Genomic DNA, 16,703 nt, shown 5'->3' with positions numbered 1-16,703 from the left:
GTTAAGAAAGGAAAAGAAGGCATCCACTCGTTTGTGGCATGAAGCCACTAGGAAATCCGTGGGAATATCTCAGAAAGAAAAGCTTCTGAATTGCTGAACTTTTTTGGCAACTAAAAAGCTTTTTTTTTCCTGAGAAATGCATACATATTTTCTTGTAGATTCGCACCACAAATGGGTGGATGTATTCTTTTCTTTATGTATAACAAGTTGTCGGCTGCTATTTTTTTTTATTATTCCAAACTAAGCCTATTACTGAGACTGCCCACTGAGAGCTGCTCACAGGTAAGTGTTCGTACTTTTGTCTGTTTCAGACAATTAGCAATCATTGTTTAGTAGAGTCACCTACTGACTTGCTCTCCGAATGTTGCTTTCTTCTATTTCACACCCTTCTGTAAGAATATTCAAATAAAGTGAATTGAAATCAAACTGATCCAGTCATTTATTTTATTTGATCCAGTCAAGCGCGACTGACTGAGAAGTCTTCTTGCATTTCTTGAAATGCGTGTTATTTGAGATATCTCGGGTTACTCGTAACACTGAATCACGATTTTATTGGCTGGTCGTCGCGTTCACGCTTCGTGCAAAGCGGCAGTGAAGACACCTCACGCGGGCCCGAGGTTTGGAGGAGCGTTCGTGGAGGCTACTCCAGTCTGAAGAGTTGGGCTCCTCGAAGAAACTTGTCTTGGAATGACCAGCAGCATAATCGGTGGAGGCTCTACAAGGCGATCAAGCATTCGTGATCGCGGTCCGATTGTTCTTCAAATCGAAGATCACGGCTGCCCTGTAATGCGGCTGTAGTCTGCGGGAAAGCGCCCTGAACGAAGAATCAATTGTTGGCTTAGAAAACGAAGGAGCAATACTGTATTCTTGTTTTACATTCGTTGCGAGTGAGCAGCAAGATAACTGTTTATTCGTTTCAAGATGTTTCTCACCCGTCACGGTGGCCTTGTGATTATACTTGGTGCTCGACTGCTGAGACGAAGGTCGTGGGATTCCATTCCACGGCATTGGCGGCCGCATTTCGCTGCAGGCGAAACGTCCGAGGCCCGTGCGTGTACTATGCGGTGTCCGTGCATGCTAAAGAACGCCAGATGGTCGAAATTTCGGGACCCCTCTACCATGGCAACCATCATAATCGTATCGTGGCTTTGGGTCGCAAAACCCCAACAATTATTCCGAGCTTTCTCATGCTGAGAAAATTCAATCTGTGACTAAGCGAAATACGCCCCTATTTGTCTCGCGATCTGATGCAAGTGGAGTGGGGGCCGTATACTCGGATTCTACGTGATTTGTTCTAAATTTTGTGCGCGCATCTTCGATGCCCTGTAGAATTCTTCATGGCGTCCCAGCCGTCTTTCGTTGCTGCTTCGGTGGTTTTGACGATATGATGATATTGAATTAACATTATTCAGAGCCAGAGCACACGCTGTTTGCACCTTTCTTAGCCGGATTGCACCGCGCACGGCAGTAAAGTTTCTGCTATACACGATATCGCTACGTACGATTCCGCGGGAACTGGATGCGATCCCTCCGGCGGCCCTATCTTCCCCTCCTTTGAATGCGACTCCGGTTTCTCCTCTCCGGGCATTAAGCGCCGCCGGCGACGAAAATGGCGCGCTCACCTGCTCACTGTGACGGAGTGGCTCGACTGCCAAGTCGGCGCTGATTGTTCGTACGTTCGTGTGCTCTCCCTTTGTGCCGTCGAAAACAGAGGATTACAGTTGTCGACATCCGACCGACCCGCTTCGAGTAGAAAACTGCGCCGAACGCGTATACGCGTCTGCCGACACTCTAGCAGAGACCGCTGCCGTTGTTTTTGCGTTCTTCATTTCTGCCGTCATTATTACGCATGAGTCGCGCGTGCACTCTGGGACTGTTGGTTCCTATTGTGCTCGTGCGATAATAACTGTTCTACGTAATGCCCTCTGAAAAAGGGGGCGGGGTGGGTGGGTATTTGCGAAGTCCTTCTGCAACGTACGTAACAGTCATTAGACAGTTATACTTTAGCGTTAGCGTGTTAGCGTAGGTTAAGGGAATGACGCTACCGTGCAGCAAACGTTCGTTGTAGGCAGCGTTATATAGTTTAGCGAAATAGGGCTTACGTGGTTTACGTGCCCTCCAAGTGGGATGGTGGCGCCACCTATTAGATGGTTAATAAGTTAAACAATGAAAATGAAAATAAAACGAGAATGTTTGCCTATGCTACCGCGCGATGCATTGTTAGAAGTTTATTTTTGTGATAATAAAAGTAAATAATTATGAACCACGTACAAAACGCGAAAACATCTACATTGCCGATTTGTTTACATTGATCTTGTAGTTAGGCCTAGGCGCGTTCGAAATGGGAAGCTATTTCAAAAACTACGCCAACTTATCCGTAATACTCAGTCATCGAAGCTAACTGAAGGCAAGCGAAGCCACTTTTGAACAGTCGTTTGCTGCAAACAAGATGAATCTTTCAACATCTACGCCAAAATCACTTTGAAGCGGGCGTCCGAGAGCGCCGCCATGTTTACGTACACTACGTGCACCTACGCCACTTTAAATCTGAAAAATACCGCTCGTACGGTAAGCGGTACGCGTAACGTACGTATCTGCGTATGCGCACTTCGATTCCGGTATCACGGCAAGCCCGGTATACTATAACTCTCTATTATGAAGTAATCCTTGGACAGTCTGCCGCCATGGTGTAGGGGGTATACGGTGCTCAGCTGCTGACCTTAAGTTTAATGGCTCGACCCTGGCCGTGGTGGTCTAAATTTCATGGAGGTGAAGTACTATATAGTCCCGTGTTCGGTGTGATGTCAGTGCGCGTTAAAAAAAACGAAGTATTCGAAATTTCCGGACTCCTGTACTAACGGCGTCCCTCGTAATCGTATCGGTGTTTTGGCTCGCAAAACTTTAACCCGTTACTATTAAATAACGGAGCGATAAATCAGGTGGGACTGCTGAGTCACGTCGGCTCCTACTCTCGTGAGCAGTGGCTTTTATAGCGTGGATGCCACAGCGCGCAAGATAGCGGAGCCGCGTGCAACTCTACTCCCGTGATGCCATGTATGGCTTCACTGTGCCGATGGGAGGCAAATATAGGGGATATTAAAAGGGCTGAGGTATTGCGTTAAATTCGCTACATTTACTATTTGTTGGGGTGCTCTTGCAAATGATTTCGTTCCATTCGGTGATCGGACTTATTTGACAATTGGTGACGAAAATGAAGATAAGGATGTAATGATATTAATATTACTTGCAGCATGCGAGACGTTTGCTAGCGCAATTTCAGCCCCAATAATTGTTTTCTCGCTTGTTACCTCTCTGATTGAATCCCGGCTGCGGCGGCTGCATTTCCGATGGAGGCGGAAATGTTGCAGGCCCGTGTGCTCAGATTTGGGTGCACGTTAAAGAACCCCAGGTGGTCGAAATTTCCGGAGCCCTCCACTACGGCGTCTCTCATAATCATACGGTGGTTTTGGGACGTTAAATCCCACAAATCAATCAATCAAATCAACCTCTCTGATTGAATTGTATCGCGTGCTAATTTTTTTTCTACGATAATATTAATTTTTCATTGCTTCCCCGTAGCTGCCACGGCGAAAAAGCGTACATTTTCGTGCTTTTCGGCCGCATTAATTTCAGCAGGGGTTCTGAGGGGGGCACTAAGGAAAACGGCGATTTCTCCCGTATTCGTAAAGCGCAATTTCACAATCTCGAAAACACCACTTCACCGCGAGATGGTGCTTGGTAAGCAAGAAAACGCGAGCAAAGAAAACGCACTGGGAGACGACACTTCGAAGTTTCCGCACCAAACACCGTGACTTCATGGATTTTGAAACCGTCTAGTGGGTCCTTCATAGCTTCTAATCGATAAAAATGAACTACATTGTCATCTGTGGGTGCCATAGATCTAGGGTACGGAGTTTCAGAACATTTAATCGAGCTAGTACGTGTGGCGAAACTACAAGAAATGCGATAATTAAAAATTGAACTTCAACTTTGATTATCTCCGCTTACAATGAACTTATGATAGTGAAACATGTTGCAGCAGGGTTCTCAGAGTGCTGCTTGTCAATCCAGATCTGGTCGTTGTTTCTCTATAGTGTCCCTTTCAAGTCGCTTCAGCTGGCGGGTCGCGGTCACGAGCTTTAGCTCCTCACAGGGCTCATTCTTAGTCGGGATCGCACGTTAGCTTTCGAAAAGCATATGTGACACCGAACTCCAGAATGATTGTTATTCGGCTCCCGGTTTGGATTAAACACGTGGTGACCAGATGGGCTGCTTGACAGATTAGTCATACTCGTGTATCTCTTGAATATAATTTAAAGAAAAGGAGGGGGTGGGGAGGTTTGCACACTGTAGCCTTGTAAAGCTTAAGAAGCAGCGAAGCTGGGTGTTTCTATAGCGTAGGCGAAGTAGAGTGGAACGGCAGCCTGTCACGGACCTCGCAGGAATGTCCAAACTCCAGCGCCAAACCAAACGTGCAAAGCACGTTTCTGGGGCACCCCACAAGAAGGGTGGGCCTTTCCTGGATCGTTCTCCGTTCGCGCCACGCCGGCAAACTCGGCGCGGTGGCTGCTCGGGCTGATAAGTAACGGCGAGTGATACCCTACGGCGTGCAGGCTTTATGGCGGACACCGCACGTTTTAACTGACTGCCTTCGAAGACACTCGTCGGGAGCGCGGGCCGGTGGCGAAAGGTCCGCGGGCCGCGTTTGAAACTCCGGGTGTAAGGAAAAGACTCAACAGCGCTTCCTAGTGTGACAAGGCCAGAGACCACCACCTTCGCCGACCCTTCTTCCGTCGGCGCTATGAAGTAGTCTAATCTCTCGCCATTTACCCGTCTCTTCTCGCGTGTTGTGGCGGCGTCCTTTGTGAGAGCGGCGCTTCGTTCCGCGACGTTCTCGCGTCCGCCCCCTTTCCTCAGTGGCGGCGCGCTTTCCGCTCGTCGTCAGACGACTGCCGCCGCTTTCGCGCAAGCGATGCTTCCAGCACAAGGCGCGTCACCTGTGCCAAGATAGTCCAGCGTTTGGTCGCGCCTCTGAATACGGCTTGCGAGCACCTGTAATTTGCGTGTAGCGGCGTCTTTTTTCATTGCAACAACAGAGAGCGTAGCTGTAATAATAATAATAATAATAATAATAATAATAATAATAATAATAATAATAATAGTAGTAATAATAATAATAATAATAAATTAAAAGAGCATCAGTTCAAAACTGGCCTGCCAAACCCTCATTGGGCTCAAAGGGCATAGCTGACTGGCGGCAGACACGGGCCTTGTTTTAGCTAACGCGAGAAAAGAAAACGCAGAAAGGGTTTTTTTTTTTTTGCAAAAATGTGCAATGTGTAGACCGGTGCGCGGTGCCTACAGTCCGAGAACAAGTAAACTGAAACTAACGCAGATGGCGTTACGCAGTCTTAAATGAGTCTTCCGCTATAGCTGTAGATGGGTTTTGCTCGGAGGAACTTCGTAGGAATTCATAATTAAAGTCAGGTCGTGCAAACGCGGACACGCGGCTGCGGCGGCTGCATTTCCGATGGAGGCGGAAATGTTGTAGGCCCATGTGCTCAGATTTGGGTGCACGTTAAAGAACCCCAGGTGGTCTAAATTTCCGGAGCCCTCCACTACGGCGTCTCTCATAATCATATAGTGGTTTTGGGTCGTTAAACCCCACATATCAATCAATCAAACGCGGACACGAGAAGGCAGTCTGGGCGTCACCCTCGCCGACTAACAACTGCGAAGCTCAACGCCGACTAAATTTCGGCGTTGCGAAGCTGCACGACGGGGGAAAAGAAAGGAGATGCAAGAACTCGTCTCTATCTTGACGTCTTTTTTTTTTTGTGCATTCGTGTTTGCACGCCCTTTCCTTTCGAATGTCTTTTTCGGCTTGAAGATAGTGCTGTCTTGGACGAGTATGCTAGGCACATATAGCTGAGAAAAAAAAAGGTATAATGCAGCCACATTTGGTATATAGAAAATAAGTGAAAAGACTTACGAAGAACAAAAACAGTGTTCCATGATTCAAGGAATTCATTCTTGTCTGCAAACAATACATACCCAGAAGCGTCTTTCACTGTAAGTACATATAAAATGGTGAAGTTCTCGGTAGGTTTGTTTCGGCCAATCGTGGTTTCTCAGCGGATTCGGATTACTCACCTCCTGCTTGAGCGTTTAAGAAGACGTCACGGTAACTCTTGTGAATGGTGTATTTGTTTTTTCATTCGTTTTTTTGGGGGGGGGGCAGCGACACCGTGAAAGGCCCATTTAGGGGTACTCCAGATACCTCGCTTCTGTCAGTCGCCCACTGGGAAAGAGAGGTGTCTTTGCAAAGACAAGGGTCTATCTATTTAGGAAAAAAAATGTGGCAGGTCGACTATACCGTGAGACCTTAAGTGCGCTGCAATGCCAGCGAGTGATTCTTGTTCGAGGAGTTCCCACTGCTCCGTTTACCAAAGCGTCAATCGCGTCAATGTTTAAGGCATCGTGGTTTGAGGTAAGCAGGGTTTTCCTGGCACGTCTAGAATATGTTGTTAGGCATCCAGATTCGCAAACTCGGCGTGCAGCTTGGGTGAAACTTTTTTCTGCGCTCCATTCATTTTCTACTTCTAAAGGAGTCTCACAGCACCTTTGAGCATGGTTACAAAACGCTGCCGATCGATGGTAAATGCTACCGAGAAAACTCACGCCAAATATTATAGCGCAGCACGTGGCTTCGAATTCACAATAAATTCTCGGTCAGCTAAACATTGAATTCGCTCGCTTAGTTCCGATGCTTCACGTTTCTGCATTTGAGCTTCGGAACATTTCTAACTGTTACCGGAAGTAAGTAGAAGGACAAGCATTATCAGACATGCATTTCCGGTGGAGCGATATCTAACGAGAGCTGTTTTTCTCGCCTCCGCTGGGAAAGCTTGCGAAGCGTTGGGGGAGATCATCTCGTCAACTTTGGGTGTAACGCGATTTGCTGTTTGTGTTAGGCGTGGCGACTAGCTCCTGGATTGTAAATACTGCAACATGGATTTGTTACAACACGTCACTGATGCGAAATTTGTATACATGCAATATGTGGGAGAAATGCAAAAAAATTCATTAATTGCTGCAAAGCACGTGCACTGCAAGAATTAATGCTGGTATTGGCACTGCGTGAATTATAAAAATTAAGCATCCTAATAAGCAAACCCTTCAGCGATGTCTGCTTTAATTTATTAACGCATTTCTCTCCGTATTCCAAAGGAAGATATGAAAATGACAGTGATTATTCATGTCACAGGTCATGATCATGATGTGTGATATGCGAAATAGTGAGGCATGCTCGGGATCTTTTAGGGTATACCATTGTCACGCAGGTCCCGTTAATTAGGGAGGCGATCGCCGGTCTAATTCCCAGGGCCCAAGTATCGGCCCCCCGAACCGCACCACGAAAGCGTGGACAATTTAGAAGTGGTCCTATTTGGCGCGCCAGCGGACGCCGGCTGTGGCCCAAAGAACAAGTCAGAGCCGAGAGTTGATAAACAAAGAAAATTATATTCTCAATAATGGCAGATCGAAAACAATACACAAGAATGCACACTCCACAATAGTTGCACACAATATGTCACCTTTCAAACAACGTACTACACAGTACAATCAGCCACACTCGAACAACGGACACAGACAACAATATGCACTACAATGCAGTCGCATGCATTGAACAACCAAGACACTTAAAGACTGAAGAGATAGAAATCCTATTCAGTCCGAAGTTCTTGTAACAAAAATCTGGAGGATACTCTTCCGAGAATCACTCACTCAAAGTCCAGCGTTGTTGTCGTTCCGCTGCCCCCGAAGTTTCTCTTCCAGGAAACCTCTGTCGTTCCGCTGCCCCCGAAGTTTCTCTTCCAGGAAACCTCACGTCTTCACTTGGCCACTCTCCAAGCTTCAAACTTCTGCGCCGGAAACACGTCGGCTTCACACTCGCAGCTGTTGCCACGCGTCTTCGCTCGATAGCGGTAGACACACACTCTTGCCTGTAGCTCGATTCGTCACCTCTCAGGTGGAAATCGTCTTCTTCTCCACTTCCTTCTTCTCCTCCTTTGTCACGGAAGACAAAAGGCTTCGCCCACAAGGCGGTACACTCTACGCACTCTGGCGCATACTTTCTCCTTCTCCTGCTTTGTCACTAAGGACAAAACCTTCACCGACAGACGCGGCGGGATACCCTACGCACTCTGGCGTTAACTTCCTTCTTCTGCTGCTTTCTTATCTCGGCTACTTGATTAAATACCTTCCGCGCGAGATTCCAGAAAGTTTTCATCATTTTGTCAGTGCGATGCGCAGCGAAGGCTGGGGGGAAAGGGCAAAACAATACGGGGGCCGTCCGGGACGGATGACTCAACCCAGCATCACCACGCCTCTTTCCATCGAGAAATTTCGAGGGCTTGCTCGGCCGCCGATGTGGGGTGAGGAGGTTCATCGGCGAACCCACGCTTCCGAGGGGAGAGGGACGCGTGCCCGGGGAGTCTTTGGATGCTTGTTTTCTTTTTTTTTATCGTTGACCTCGCGGTGTCACTCCGGCGTTTAGTCGCGAGAATTTGGCGGCGCGCTCGTTTTTGAGCGCTCGTTTTGTGACATCCAGTATGCACCAGCGCAACTCCAGTGAGAATTCCAGCGCATCTCATTGTGTACCAGCGTCACAGCGGTCAAGGCAGCGCCCCCACCAGTGCGACACAGCTATTTCCCAGTGCGTCCAGCGCAATGCCAGTAAATACCAACGTGTACCAGTGCCAAGAAACGTACTGTCATCACTCTGTGGACGCATTTTTTTTTCAATAAGGAAATGACGCTGCAACCTCAAAAAAACTCAAAAAAGACTTGTAACAGCCTTTGTATCAGTCATCGCCTGATTTCAGTATGGCGCGCTCGGTCGTTACCGGGGCCGCCGCGGGAGGCCGCGGCTTGTCCCCGCGTTATTGCACTGAAAGGCCACGTGTTCGAAGAGAAAAGAGAGAGAGAGAGAACAAGTACCCAAGGTCCCGAGGCACCTGTGACGTGTTTTATTTCCCATACCATCCCTTCGTGCTTAGCTTCGAGCGCTTTCGTCAGGACGAAAGAATACAATCGCAGCGGGCGACAAATCTTGGTAACTCCGCCCCTACTCGACGGATTTTAAATTTCTTTTGGCGGTGTATTCGTGAGGTAATAAGCCCTTTTACTGAATTTATTCCAAGATTCCAAGGCTAGTTGGGAAAGGGTTGCAGGGCCCCTTTAAGGCAGTTGAGATACACGTCGTCTGGAGTGAGTTCCGTCTGGTTATTTGCCCATTAGTGAGGCAGCGCTGGCAAGCCCCACCGCGGTGGTCTAGTGGCTAAGGTACTCGGCTGCTGACCCGCAGGTCGTCGGATCAAATCCCGGCTGCGGCGGCTGCATTTCTGATGGAGGCAGAAATGTTGTAGGCCCGTGTGCTCAGATTTGGGTGCACGTTAAAAAACCGTGGTGGTCGAAATTTCCGGAGCCCATCACTACGGCGCCTCTCATAATCATATGGTGGTTTTGTGACGTTAAACCCCACATATCAATCAAATCAGGCAGCGCTGGCAAAGCGTTGGGAAGGAAGGGAGCGAGAAGCATTCGCTTGCTCGAGGAGGTAGGGGCGCCCTCTTGCGTGTCCCCGAAGTCCGCAGCTGGTTTGCGAAACGTTTTGGCGATTTTTAGTGAATATTTGTGATTTCACCTTGATTATTTCTGTTAAATGTGTTATTGTAGCAGTCAATAGTACATTTTCACCCTGTTTTGAGCGTTGCTAGCCTCCTTATGCCCTGTGATCACGCCACGTAAAATGCAAAGAAGGGCGTCTAGTCGGGCCTGCTCTGCGAGATGAATTTGGAATTGTCCTTCAGTGCTCGCGGAAATATAGTGAATCAACCCAGGGTATACACCATTCGAACGGTGTCTTTATAAGCAACGCATTGACAACCGCAGGAAAGCGCTATAGAGTGATGAACCGTTAGGTGCAGCAAACTCGCTTATAGTCACGCGTTTCGTCACAAATGAAAGTAACACATCGCAATAGGCTGTTTTATTGCGATAGCAATTATATGTACAGTCTGCGCTGGCTTTTACCGTTGCTACTGTCGCCATCATGCACCGTTTATGTATACGTTTATGTATACGAAGAAAGAAAAAAAGCCGCCCGTGCTCGGAATCCAGCTCGTCGCGACGCGCCGACGTGCGCTTATCTCCCATGCGTACTTTGCCGCGGGGGGAGGGGGGGGGGGGGGTAGGTGCTTGTCCGCTCGCGCTTATCCTTCCGTGGGGAGAATCGTGTGCCTTGGCCTTTCACCGGAATGATTGCATTAGTTTCCTGGGCCACAAAGATCAACTTCGCTCGCTGGGCAGGCCCCTTTTGCGAAAATAGTGCGCTTTTCAGACACAGCGAAGTAACAACTGGGACACTCGTTAGTTCGCACTGATATCTGCACCTGTGATTACGTTTCGTGCATCGGTTGTGTCTAAACAGCGCTTTAAGGGTCCAGTTGTAAACGTTGTTAGTTAGCTCTCGTCCTGTGTGTGTTGTTTTCGGGCATCATTTCTGCGTGAGCAACGCGCTGCACGTTTTGATCTGCTAGCTGTTGTCAGCGTTACATTCCATGTTAGTGCTATAACATTCATTGCTTCGTCCTTGCGGTGAAACTCGGACTTTTTTTTTTTTGTCTTGCAATGGTTTTTCTGCGACGCGAGAAACCATTGCGAGTAGAAATGGCAGCTCATTCTTTGTACGTACTGTAAGTAGACGTTGAATATCTGAGTCACACGTCGCGACTCAAATATTCTGAAATTGATAATATATACGACTTTTGAAATACGTAAAGCTGGCTGTCCCACAATAACGGTTGGGGTTAGGAGAAGACGACTTGGCGTTATAGCCGTTGACGTGAGAAGAGCAACTTGTCAACTCACTTTCTTTGTTACGTCACTTGGAATTCAGATTACCCACATCTATTTTGTTATGCATAATGCCGCCTTGTGTGGACATTACGCTTGAAGGAGTACTGACACGAATTTTCGCTATTTCCCAAATTTTGCTCTAAATAGCACTGGTGTTGATGACCCTAAAAAGAGTACTGTGATGCCTGGGGATGCATCAAATACATTTTCTAAATACCGCTATACTTAAAAAAAGCACTGCCGGTTTCGAAATACTTGGGCAGCTTCTCGGGGACGTTTCATCGCACTGTGACGTCACGGGGAGAGATAAACTCGCGGCGAACTAGCGGCACATCTTTCGTCTGGTCGTGATGCACATAAACAACGACGAGTGAATTCTAATTGTACAGAAACCCCGACAGTGATTTCTGCGATTTAGGCAGCTGCCAGAAGGCAAGAGTTCGCGAACTCGGTGGAACTGCGTTGATTCGTCTGTATAATGCCAACTGCGTTGGATCCAACTTGCGTATGCTCAGTGATGCAAACTATTCAATCAGAATGAAATATTCGGTACGTGTTGATTGACTCCGGTGTGTGCTTTGTGTTTACAGTGCATGCCAGGGAAACGAAAAACAATTATCCTCTTTCGATGGCTCAAAATCGTGTGAGTACTTCAATGATTTTGGCAAGGTTGTCTTCTGTATACCTCAACAAATGTTCCACGCCGTCGCAGTGCATACATATCCGGCAGCCGGCACGAACCGTGTCATGCGGGTGATTGAATGCTTGGGTTATCAGGAGGAATACATGACAGAAGAACGAGTGATAGCGGCAGCGTACCAGCTGCCCCAGTTGTCTCACTACCGAAGGCATAGTTGTGGAATAAGACTTGTCACGTATTCCCGACACCATGCGGTAAATAGTCATCGGCACGCATGCTTCATCTTTCGTTCTGCTTTTTCGTTATCCTACTTGAAGTGTCAGTGGTCCACGGTCACTGGCATGGGCGGAGGAAAGGAAGTGGCGTCAAATTCGATACAAATAATGCATGAAACACACATATCATAGTAGAAACCCCGACTTCCGTCTGACAAAAAATTTCAGGATACACTACTGTTCACCGGCTTATGATGCGCTTTTCGTCGGCTGTAACAATGTACATACACCTGTTCTTTTGGCTGATTTCGGTTTTGGCCTGAATCGTTTTTTGGCTCTCATTGCACGTAGGTTTACTCTTTGAAAGGGCCGGTGTGTTTCCTCCGCCTTTTCGACAGCCTCGGGCAGCTTGTTCGCCGGGCTCTTCACCGGGTCGGCCAAACAGCGGTGCTCAGTGTGGCGACGCCAGAGGTGACGCGCGGTCGCTCCCCATCCGTGCGCCCGGTAATGGAGTGCGTCCGAGCTCGGGTCGAGCCGCCACCGTCCATGAGTGCGCCGCCGCTCTCGGCCGACTCGGTCGTCCTGGCTGTCTCTCTTGTTCTCTGTCTGCTCCGCTCCGAGAGCACACAGTGCGCTCCTGTTTCTCTCGACATGTCGCGACGTGCGTGTCGGTCGGGCGCCTTTGATTCGCGTACCGCGTCGTGGGCCCGGTTCGCTCGCGGGAACGCGGGCTATGCATCCCCTTTGTATGACACTATGTGTTTGTTTAAGCGCGATTTTTATTGCCATTTTGTTTCTTTATTACTGCCGGTGCTCGGACGTTCACAGCGTGACCTCGCTCCATCCTGTCGGACATTGCAGAAATGGCGTCACTGCGGAGTGCGTGCCGCCATCCGATTGGTCCACGCGTCGCCCCCTCCCGATCCTCCTTGCCATTGAATGCTGAACGCGCGCTGCTCGTGTACTGGTGGTGTCGTGTTCCAGGATATGTAGTACGGGCGGCACTGCTCGCTCCGTTTGTATGTTGTTTTCCGTGAATGAACCGGGTTGCTATGAATGGACCGCGTCTCGTCGCGTCCGCACACCTGCGGACGCACCGACAAGTGCTCAAATGACGCCTCTTCACGAGAGAACCTGGGTGTTAAGAAAAGTGTTTACGACGTGAGATACCTCATCAATGATACGCGGCGGTTTATCGCCGCCATTTTCTTGATTTGATTATTTTGATCGATTTGAGGGGTTTAACGCCCCAAAACCACCATATGATTATGAGAGCCGCCGTAGATGGGGGGCTCCGAAAATTTGGACCACCTGGGATTTTTTAACGTGCACCTCAATCTGAGAACACGGGCCTACATTTCCGCCTTCATCGGAAATGCAGCCGCTGCAGCCGGGATTCGATCCCGCGACCTGCGGATCAGCGCCCAAGTACCTTAGGCACTAGACCACAGCGGCGGGACGCCGCCATTTTCTTGTTGTTGTTTTTTTCTGGCTGTATATTTTGGTAACAGGTTCCGGATAGCATATATACATATAGGTGTCGATCTGCTGTGCATAAGTAACTTACAGATCAGCATTCATTTGCGAAAAAGCGAGGAATCCGAAAGGGTTCATGAATCGTGTTCTTTTATATTTATTTAGTCATTGTAATAGACTTCATATCAACAGGGAGATACGTCTTCGATTCCGCCATTTCGCTCACTTTTTGTCAAGACAGAGATATTTGTATGGGCGTGCTTTCGCTCGGTGGCCTCGTTGAAATGTGCGGCTCGTGGTCATGCTGAGATTTTATGCCGTTTAGCAAGGACAGCTTTACTCTTCTGAGATGTCCGCGCGTGTTTCGAATAAACGGTCTTTCAGCTCACCGCTACGTCTGCCTCTAGCACGATGATTAAAGCAGACATTTGGAGAGAAAGAGCGAAACAAAATTGTACACGTTCCCTCCACTATGGCGTCGCTCATAATCATATGGTTGTTCCGGGACGTTAAAACCCACTTATCATCAAAATTGTACACCCGTAGACAAAAGTGTACGGAACATTGCCGTTCGTACAATTACGCCGTATGCGCCGTCAGTGGCGAGCTAGCTGTCAACTATTGTAATCTTTTTTTGGCGAATCCCGTCACAGTTGTGGTCTCAACAGCAGATGGCTCGCCATCTAGACGGCGCAGACGGCAAAAATGTACGGACGGCAAAGATCCGTACACGATTGCTCACGGGTGTGCATTTGAATGGCGATGAAGAATTATCAGGAAAGTTCAGAATCTGTGTTCAAGGATCAAATTTAATCGTTAGTGACAGAAGTCGACAGAGCATCAGTGGTTTTAAAGGCCAGATGTTTAATGCCGCACTGCGTGCTGAAGCTGTCAAGCCATGTCCAGTGCGCGGCAGCACGCGATCTCCGTCATGTCTTGTACGTCTTGCTCGGTGACTTCGAGCACTTGTGGACATCGTTATTCAGGGAGAGCCTTCGAAATCGCTCATGGTCTGCTTATGCCGTCCCTGGTGGAAGGTTGCCCTGCAGTGTTGCGGAACTTCACATGCATTTCTTGATAACCTCTTACTTTGTTGGAACTTTAAATAATATATTGTTTTGCGTCTCAAAACCACGATTTGATTATAAGAAACGCCGTATATAGTGGAGAGCTTTGTAAATTTTGATCACTTGGTGTTCTTGAACGTGCAATGCCATCGCACAGTACACGGACCCCTATAAAATTTAGCCTCCATGGAAAAGCGACCATCGCGGCTGGCGGGGAACCCGGCGGCCTTCGGGTGAGCAGTCGGGCATTATCACCACTGCTCCACCGCGGCGGACTTGACATTGTTGCGTGCGATGAGGACATGGCCGTACGTATATTCTGTTAGCACAAAGATTGCTCACGGCTTTCATGTTATTTACCACGAGACACTTCAGAGTGCCAAATGCCTATAAATGTCTCGAAAAAAAGGTAAAAATTTTCGCCATTGACTGGTGACCGTCAAAATTTTCCCAGCCACCTCCTTTCGTGCAACATGACTGGAATACACGAAGACGCTGTTTTTCGCGCTTTCGTAGGCAACCTGCGCGTGCTTATTGCAGCGCCCGGCGCCCGAGCTGCGTCCTCTGGCGCCCTAATGTGTTGAAAAATCGAGCAGTTGTTTGTTTGGGCGCCTTTTACTGCTGCTTCACGCGTGAAGGCAAACATTTCGTGTTGATGATACAGTGTTACGGCCGGATGCGAAATATTTACCGAGCGTAGCGCGCGATGTCTGCTATGCGTGGTTGCAGCGTGCATCGAAATAGCCTTCGCTGAGTCTTCTTTATTTTCGTCTTCTCGTCGAAGGTGCGCTCGCGAGACGTTGATCCTCGCGCGTCTCGCAAGCGGCGAAGTTCAACGAACTCGTAAGATGCACTTCTAGGTAGAGTCGATTGACTGATTGATATGTAGGGTTTAACGTCCCAAAAGCATCATATGATTATGACAGACGCCGTAGTGGAAGTATCCGGAAATTTCGACCACTTGGGGCTCTTTAACGTGCACCCAAATCTGAGTACACGGGCCTACAACATTTCCGCCTCCATCAAAAATGCAGCCGCCGCAGCCGGGATTTGATCCTGCGACCTGCGGGTCAGCAGACGAGTACGTTAGCCACTAAACCACCGTTGTGCACCGTGGTGGGGCTTCTGTATATAGAGTCGAGACCAAGCAGATCCTCGCTGTAAGAAAAAAAAAAGGGGGGGGGGGAATAAGTGCTTGTTACTCTTTTTGGTGAGCAAGAAATTATGACTGAAGATACTTGTCAATAGCCCTAATGTAGTTGCTTGTCATGCGTTATTTTCACCAGTCACTGCCGTGATCGGTGATATCATTAACCTTATTTGCAGATGGTATTCTCTTGTGAAACTATGCAAGCAGTAAATTGCTGCATCTGTGGACCACTACGTAACTGTATATAGTAAGCAGTGGTATAGCGCTCTTCTCAGTAGCCTTCCGTGCGTATAATGTTGGTGGTTTTGACGGCCGGTAATTATTTACATGTTGAATAAACATTCTCGATGTAGTCATTGTGATCTTCCTCAACGTATGACAAGCGGCAAGGTAAGGCGTTAAACTGTAGCCTTATCGCTTCGTAGCGGGGCTAAATGTGTTCTCAGAGAAGCGGTTTTCGTGCAGTCTTTTTCCAACGCCGATTAAGCAGCGAGTGCGCAGCACGTCCAGAGGCCGTGTGCTCCCGCGGGCGACTACGCCATGCAAGTCAAAGTACGCATTTTTTCACAAAGGCACCCTGCGTCCCACCTCCGGCTATTAAGTACCTCCGAGTGAGGCGTTGCCTCTTTGCTTGAAGATATAGGCGGCAGCTTTCCCTGGCCGCGTGATGTGATCACATGTGGAACTACGGCAGAGCGAGGCGATGTTACCAATTTGGACTTTATACTAAGCATGAAGGTGACGACAAGAACGCGGAGTGCTCCCTATAGCGCTGCAGAAATTAGGTGCCTTTTCCTTTGTTTTCTATATAACCACAACCACCGTCACCACCAAGACAAAAACACGCCTAGTGCGTCTGTATGAATAATATCGCAATAAAACTTAAAGCTCTGAAAATTCATTTCTTCGACCTCTCTAGCAGCAAGCAAAGGCGAACTGTTACTACGGAAGATTTTCATCGTCGAATTCTCGAATAGTCGCCGAGGGATCGGCGAAGTTGTCTATAGTTTGCTTACCCGCGGCTTAGAAGTGACATCTTGCGCAGCTTCATCAATGGCGTGTGAAGTTTTTACTAGAGCACTGGCTTCCGTAAATGAATATTACATGTCTGTGCTGCTGTGTCCTGGGGATGCAAGCAGTTGCGGACCCTGTTCTCAAAGGACGTTTTGGGGGATTACACTAAGAACGTTGCCATCTCCTACTGCAAGCCAACCTTCGCTACAGTGTTAGGACCA

General features: G+C 48.3%; 1 protein-coding gene across 2 annotated transcripts in view; it reads left to right on the top strand.

Moving 5' to 3' along the window:
* LOC119170200 (unconventional myosin-XVIIIa-like) overlaps positions 1–16,703 on the top strand; it is a 309,197-nt gene that overhangs the window by 165,787 nt on the left and 126,707 nt on the right. The window lies entirely within an intron of this gene.

Source organism: Rhipicephalus microplus, chromosome 3, assembly GCF_043290135.1.
Source record: "Rhipicephalus microplus isolate Deutch F79 chromosome 3, USDA_Rmic, whole genome shotgun sequence".
NCBI classification, from domain to species: Eukaryota; Metazoa; Arthropoda; class Arachnida; order Ixodida; family Ixodidae; genus Rhipicephalus; species Rhipicephalus microplus.
This window is presented reverse-complemented; position numbering and strand designations above follow the sequence as displayed.